Genomic DNA, 8435 nt, shown 5'->3' with positions numbered 1-8435 from the left:
ATTTCCCCTGGCAATCTTGATTCTAGCCTGTGCTTCTGTAGCCCAGCATTTCTCATGATGTACTCTGCATATAAGTTAAATAAGCCGGGTGACAATATTACAGCCTTGACGTACTCCTTTTCCTATCTGGAACCAGTCTGTTGTCCCATGTCCAGTTCTAACTGTTGCTTCCTGACCTGCATATAGGTTTCTCAAGAAGCAGGTCAGGTGGTCTGGTATTCCCATCTCTTGAAGAATTTTCCACAGTTTGTTGTGATCCACACAGTCAAAGGCTTTGGCGTAGTCAATAAAGCAGAAATAGATGTTTTTCTGGAACTGTCTTGCTTTTTCGATGATCCAGTGGATGTTGGCAATTTGATCTCTTGTTTCCTCTGCCTTTTCTAAAACCAGCTTGAACATCAGGAAGTTCACGGTTCACATATTGCTGCAGCCTGGCTTGGAGAATTTTGAGCATTACTTAACTAGCGTGTGAGATGAGTGCAATTGTGCGGTAGTTTGAGCATTCTTTGGCATTTCCTTTCTTTGGGATTGGAATGAAAACTGACCTTTTTGCAGTCCTGTGGCCACTGCTGAGTTTTCCAAATTTGCTGACATGTTGAGTGTAGCACTTTCACAGCATCATCTTTTAGGATTTGAAATAGCTCAACTGGAATTCCATCACCTCCACTAGCTTTGTTCATAGTGATGCTTCCTGAGGCCCACTTGACTTCATATTCCGGGATGTCTGGCTCTAGGTGAATGATCACACCATCATGGTTATCTGGCTCATGAAGATCTTTTTTGTACAGTTCTTCTGTGTATTCTGGCCACCTCTTCTTAATATCTTCTGCTTCTGTCAGGTCCATACCATTTCTGTCCTTTATTGAGCCCATCTTTGCAAGAAATGTTCCCTTGGTAGCTCTGATTTTCTTGAAGAGACCTCTGGTCTTTCACATTCTATTGTTTTCCTGTATTTCTTTGCACTGATCCCTGAGGAAGGCTTTCTTATCTCTCCTTGCTAATTTTTATAATTTATCGCTATAATATGGGGTCACAAAGAGTCAGACACAACTTAGTGACTGAACAACAACAGCAAGAACCCCAAACTCTTAATTGAGCGCTCTCACACCCCCTCGCTCCTTTGGTGACCATAAGTCTGTCTTCTGTGTCTGGGAGTCTGTTTCTGTTTGGTATACAAGTTCATTTGCATCACATTTTAGATTCCGTGTATAAGTCAGGTCATATGGGACTTGTCTTCCTTTGCCTTCACTTGGTGTGATCATATGGGACTTGTCTTCCTTTGCCTTCGCTTGGTGTGATCATACGGGACTTGTCTTCCTTTGCCTTCACTTGGTGTGATCATATGGGACTTGTCTTCCTTTGCCTTCACTTGGTGTGATCATATGGGACTTGTCTTCCTTTGCCTTCGCTTGGTGTGATCATACGGGACTTGTCTTCCTTTGCCTTCGCTTGGTGTGATCGTCTCTAGGTCCATCCATGCTGCTGCAAATGGCATTGTTTCATTCTTTTTTAATGGCTGAGTAATATTCCATTGCGTATATATACACCACGTCTGTATCCATTCATCTGTTGATGGATATTTAGGCTGGTTCCATGTCTTGCATAAGCAAAGTTTCTGTCTGCCTTCCCCCACTGCAGACTAAATATAGGAACATACAATAGCCAGACCACACATAAAAAGAGAATTCTGACATATGTAGCAACCAGCCAAGAAACCAACGCAGCATCTGAAGTAACTGGCCCCGGACACCCGCCACAAGGGGAGTCAGACTTGTAGGCGGTCAGATCACTATCTCTAGCAACCGGTCCAGGAAGCCAAACAAAACCCCGGTGACCACCATCCTCACAAGACCAGGATCTGTGGGCAGAGTCTTTGCGTCTGAGCCACCAGGGCAGCCCTGATCACGGACAGCTTCCCCAATTTCTGTCTTGCTTCCAACTAAGAACCAGAGAAAGTCAAATACACTTCAGTGCTCTTCAGTTCAGCCACTCAGTCAGGCCCGACTCTTTGCGACCCCATGGACTGCAGCACGCCAGGCCTCCCTGTCGATCACCGAGTCCCAGAGTTTTCTCAAACTCATGTCCACTGAGTCGATGATGTCATCCAACCATCTCATCCTCTGTCATCCCCTTCTCTGCTTGCCTTCAGTCTTTCCTACCATCAGGGTCTTTTCCAATGAATCAGTTCTTTGCCTCAGGTGGCCAAAGTATTGGAGTTTCAGCTTCAACATCAGTCCGTCCAATGAATATTCAGGACTGATTTCCTTTAGGATGGACTGATTGGATCTTAAAATCGGTTAAAATAGGGAATTTTACATCCTGTGCATTTTACCAGGATTGGAATAAAAAAGAAGGTCTTCCCTGATGACCCAGTGGCTAAGACGCTGCCCTCCCCATGCAGGGTGCTGAGGTTTGATCCCTCATCAGGGAACTAAATCCCACAGGCTGTTAATACAACTGAGAGTTCAAGTGCCTCAACGTGCCTCCCATGCCTCAACTAAGCGTTCGCACACTGCAGCTAAAGATCCCTTTGATGCTGCATTGAAGACCAGGGGCTGCAAGATGAATAAACACATACTTAGAACAAACGCAGCCTTGTGTGATGGGTGCTTCTGTTTAAAGACACCTCGTGTGACACACACATGGCTCATCCATGTGGAACCGCCACTGGCGCCGTTCCTAAGCTCACTGACACGCCATCGTCTCCACAGTGAGGCCGGCACAGCCCTCCTGAGCTTGGCCGCACCAGGGGGCCCTCAGCTCTATGCCTGTTTAAGCTGCAAAATCGCCGCCAAAGGGCACCAAAATGTGAAACAAAGAAGTAAACCCATGACAGAAAGGACCCTTGTTATAGCCGGGACTGAGACAGGCAGGGACAGCTGTCAGCCACGGCGGGACGGCAGGTATGGGGCGACTTGGACGTTGTGGCTGCTCTGCAGATACCCATGAATGGCCAAAAACAGAGCTGTTCGCATTAATCTGCATTTATAAATATGCTCCAGTGAGTTCTAGGCGAGTTTGGGAATACAGAACCATAAAGAGTGAGGATGGCTGAGTGTTTCTTTCCTTTCTGAGCTGGTCTCTCCTTCTCTGTGACTTTCTCACTTGTCTCCCAGCCGGTGGTGTGGCTGTTTCCTGCCCAATACGATGGACAATCCTAGGACTGTTCCTCCTGAAGATTTATAGGCCAGGCAGACCTACCCCTGACATTTGCAAGTGACATGGGTTTGACCCACTATCCCAGTGTGTCTGGGACCAAAAGATTTCCCAGGATGTACGACTTTCAAGTGCCCAAAGCAGGGAAGTCCCTGGCAAACTGAGCTGAGTTGGACTTTTTATATATAAATGTGTGTGTGAAAAAGATCTAAAGGTTTTAAATCTATATAATATGGCTGAAAGTTGAAACCTTAGTCAATGCTTTTATCAAGATAAAACTATTTGCAACTCCACTGGCCCACTCTCACCTAGCTGCCAAAGTAAAGAGTAACAGGTTTCGTGCCTTAGAGTCAGGCCAGTGAACTAACCAGCTTAATAGCAACAGGTGTTTCTTAATACCACAAAGTGTTCCTCAGTCTTTGGGTACCGCTGCTGCTGCTGCTGCTGCTGCTAAGTCGCTTCAGTCGTGTCCACCTCTGTGCAACCCCATAGATGGCAGCCAACGAGGCTCCCCCATCCCTGGGATTCTCCAGGCAAGAACACAGGAGTGGGTTGCCATTTCTTCTCCAATGCATGAAAGTGAAAAGTGAAAGTGAAGGTGCTCAGTCCTGTCCGACTCCTAGCGACCCCATGGACTGCAGCCCACCAGTCCCCCCCGTCCATGGGATTTTCCAGGCACGAGTACTGGAGTGGGGTGCCATTGCCTTCTCCGCAGTCTTTGGGTACAGCCACTGCCAAAACAGCCCACATTAGATCAGGATACCTTGATGTTTAGGACATGAAGTTCGGCAGGGAGTGGACACTTGCTGTTTCTGGGTAACACCACTGCGTGCCATGTACCTTAATTGGCCCCAGACTACCAGACAGAGCTTTGACCTGGTCATTCCTAAATGCTTTGACTCGCAGTCAAATTCTTGCTCCGTGAGCAGTTCTAGCAAGGCATAACGGAGTGGTGGGGCTCCAGGGGCCCGATGTGCCAGTGCCATCTGTAGTGGGGCCAGTCTTGTGGAGTGAGCCCTCCACCCATGGAGACCGTGTTAACTCTGGGTAACAAGCGTCAGACCTGAACGCAATGCTGGACACCCAGCTGGTGCTTCTGAGAGTTGTTGAAGTGGTGCTGGAAAAGTTGTCAACATAATGATGTCAGAAGCTTGGTGGGGAAAAACAGCATGAAAGTGTTATTCACTCCGTTGTGTCTGACTCTTTGCAACCCCGTGGAATGTAACCCACCAGGCTCCTCTGACCATAGCATTCTCCAGGCAAGAACACTGGAGTGGGTAGCCATTCCCTTCTCCAGGGGATCTTCCTGATCCAGGGATCAAACGTAGGTTTCCTGCCTTGGCAGGCAGATTCCTTACTGTCTGAGCCTCCAGGGAAGCCCATAAAACAGCTGAACGTCAGGAATCCCCACAAAGTGTTAACATAGGTTAACACTACGTGCCGCCTCTGCAGGGTGCAAGGGTTCAATCCCTGCTTGAGGAACTAATACTCTGCAAGCCTTGTAGTGTGGCCAAGAAAACCCCGCAAAACAAAAACTGCCTACCCTCACACAGCGGGATTGCTTAAAAGGAGTTCCTGGGTTACCACTTCCTGGTAGGTTTAAGTTGAGACCTTGGGTAGAATAAGCTCAAGACGTGGTGATTTGGATCATCATTTCGGTTTGGAAACAGCTCCTCCTGCCTCTTTCCTCCCATAACTTCCATTGGAATCACTGAAATGAACAGAATTTTAGCTATCAGCATTATTTCACCCTTTAGTTTATTTAATAATTGACTTTGGCTCTGGAAAACTTCTCATATGTCCATGTATATATATTTACCCAAAAGTTCAATGATAGCTTACCAAACTTGATATAGTTGTAGACTTACTGCATCAGGGCCTCCTTTTGGAGAATATTCCCAGCGTGGGAGTAGTGGTTTGCCGCCCGCTTGTCACAGTGGCATGCCAGGCTCAGTCCCTGGCGTTGGCTGTGAAGTCCTCATCTCCCTTTCTTTACCCTTGGATGTGTGGCAGAAATATCAGCATTGCCTTGTTTCCCATCCGTAGTTTGGATATTGTGAAAATGGTGTCAGTATCTGGCCTTAAAATATATTTGTGTACTCATTCTCCAAATAAGAGAAGTATTTTGAATTTTCTGTTTAATCCATCGGGAAGTAAAGAAATATCTCATTTCCCTCTTTAAATTTATACCAGGTACTAATGCTTTTAAAGACCCAGCCGTTTAAAAATTTTCCCTTTATGTCAGTTTACCAGGAACATTTCCAATAATGAACTTTTACATAGTGGTTCGTAGTACGGATGCAGGGGGGAGCCTGACCACTTTGGCAAAGCAGGTCATGTGCTATCTTCCCTTCCGTCCTTAAAACGTGCATTTATATCACATACAGGTTTGACACTGAATGTTGAAAAGCAAAGTAGGATCTGCTATAGGTCCCTTTAAATTTTATAGAAAACATCGAGGTTTTTAAAAGGTTACTTAAATGTACACTATCTTAAAATACTTGACTGTTGTCAATAAAGTGTTAGTATTTGTGAAATTATTAGTCCCATTCAGAAATATTTCTTATATTTCCTGGAAATTTGTGGCATAATAAAACATATCCAGAGGTTATGTGTTTATGATATTATTTTCCAAACAATAAGTTTATTATTTTTAGGATAAACATGACTTGTTTCCTTGGTTTCGGGCATATATTAACTTGCGAATCACTGAAGTTATCTGTCTCATCTTTCTAAAATCGTTACTGATTTTGTTGCACTGCAGTTACCTTTAGAGAGGAAGAGGAAGGCTTTCCGGTGTGTATTTCTAAGGGAATTTGCTAAATGTAAATAGCTTGTCAATGGAGAAGGCAATGGCACCCCACTCCAGTGCTCTTGCCTGGAAAATCCCATGGACGGAGGAGCCTGGTAGGCTGCAGTGCATGAGGTCGCTAAGAGTCGGACACGACTGAGCGACTTCACTTCGCTCACCCTCACACGGTTAAGGAAACTAAGCTAAGAGGTAAAAGATCTAACTCTGCTAATGAGTGGCAAAGCCTGCATTTGGGCTCAGTCATCCCTGGCGGCTCAAATGATAAAGAGTCTGCCTGCAGTGCGGGACGTCTGGGTTTGATCCCTGGGTGGGGAAGATCCCCTGGAGGAGGAAATGGAAACCCACTTCAGTATTCTTGCCTGGAGAGTTCCATGGACAGAGGAGCCTAGCGGGCTAGAGTCTCTGGGGCCGCAAAGAGTCGTACACGACTGAAGCAACTACCACAACAACACTGATCCCATCCAAAGCTCACAGCCTGCCCTGCGGGAGCACTGGGCAAGGGGCTGAGAGCTGGGACCTGGGACCCCTGCTCAGACCTTTCTTCTCTTTGTTTGGGCACGAGGGTGTCCACTTGCTGTTCATGTACCGCAGAGTCACTCTCAGCCCTGCTCCTCTCCCACCTTCATCCGGGTCACACCACAGAGCACAGATGTCCCTGGCAGCTGCCATGAATGTGTATCTGTGGATTGGAAGAGAACGCAAAGGCCAGTGGCTGTTGGCAAGACAACTCATCTGGAACCTGCATTCACAGCCTCTAATTTTAGTCGTAAGAGCAGCTATGCAACACAGGAGGGCTGGCGGAGGCAGGAGTCCCCGGTAAGGGGCAGGAGTCGTCGAGAGATTGTGAACCCAGCAGACCCTGCCAACAGCCTCAGTTTTCTCACCCAGAAATTTCATTTCTGTCCCACCCTGAGTGTAGGGTGGGTGTGGAGAGCAGTTAGTCGGGGCAGGCCTGTGAGTTGAGCCCCACCCTCACCCTAGCCAAGCCAACATGGTCCAGGACAATCAGAGGGTCAGCCCTTTCCTTGTGTTGGACTTCCATCAGTGAAGTGTCTGTGTGAGGTCGCTGTTGGTCCAGGTGGTCACTCAGGTCTGATCCCACATCCCAGGGTCTGGTCCATAGAGGCGAGACAGACTGGCTCACCCTGGGGGTCTGCAGTTCCTGAAGCAGCCCAGCCTCAGCCTCTGCTCAGATCCTGGCATGCCCCTCCTCCGTATATACCTCCAGGCACAGGCTCAGCTGGAGCAGGGGATGACTCAGACTTGGGAAATTCTGTGCGTGGGGGTGGGGCATGCATAAGCGATGTGGCCAGGGCATAGGTGAGATTCGGAATCCTGGCAGCATCTCCACCAGTGGTTTTACAGATGAGGATTACACAAAGTGGGAGGTCTGACCCAAGGCCCACACTCTGCACCCCACATGGGCTTGGTGGAGGGGGAAGGGGGTGCCTCTGTCCACAAAACGGGCTGGGATGGCCCAGCAACCATGGGGTGGCTGCTGCCTGTGCAGCTCTGGGTGAAAGCCTAACCTCCCTTGCGGGCTGCTGTGCAAATCCTCCGTGCAGTGCCGTCACAGAGCCCAAGGGCATCCCAGGCACTTCCCAAGGGCACAAAGAATAACTCAGGCCTGAGCCTCTGGAACCCCGAGATCCTGCACGGCACTCCCACCCCCAAGCACCTGTTATGTACAATTTTGACTTAGAAGTGAAGTTTTGAAAGGGACCTTCGTGTCATTATCATTCAATGAAAAATCTCCACCATTTGCCGTGAACTGAAGACATCGTGCAAAAACTTGCAGGAAGTCAAAACCATGAAATTCCATTCAGACGCTGGTGCCTACTGCCAGCTTGCTTCCTCCTGTAAAAAGGTAAATGAATACTCTGTCAGAAGGACATGAAGAACCTAAGTGGCGGACTCCCTCGGTGGTTCGTCTGCCCACTAACGCAGGCCACAGGAATTATATCCCTGGTCGAGGAAGATTCCACCCACTGCGGAGCAACTAAGCCCCTGGATCCCAGTTACTGAAGCCCAGGCGTCCTAAAAGCCCACGCGCTGTAACTCCTGAGCCTGAGGGTTGCAACTGCTGAAGCCGGTGTGCCTAGGGCCTGCGCTGGGCAACAAGAGAAACGAGGAGAAACCCAAGCACTGCAGTGAAGAGGAGGTCCCCTGGGGCAGCAAAGAAGATACAGGGCTACCGAAAATTTAAAAAAAAAAAAAAAAAGTTGTTTTTAAACTTAAACAAAGAACGTTAAGTAGGCAGCTGTAACGTTCTAACTGGTTTAAGGGGTGAAAAGGAACCGGCAAGGAAGCCCTCGATCTCCACTGTCAAAGGAGCTGCAGGAACTCCCTCCTCCACCCTCACCTGGCACAGGTCTTCCGCTCTCTTCTCCGCAGGGTCCAGACCCCTCCCAGCCTCCCGCCTCCGGGGAGGGCGGGCTGGCCGCGCTACCCGCACTGGGCCGCCCGA

Source organism: Bubalus bubalis, chromosome 4 (assembly GCF_019923935.1).
Source record: "Bubalus bubalis isolate 160015118507 breed Murrah chromosome 4, NDDB_SH_1, whole genome shotgun sequence".
In the NCBI taxonomy this organism is placed as follows: domain Eukaryota; kingdom Metazoa; phylum Chordata; class Mammalia; order Artiodactyla; family Bovidae; genus Bubalus; species Bubalus bubalis.
The sequence above is the reverse complement of the archived record's forward strand: the minus strand, read 5'-3'. Positions refer to the sequence as shown.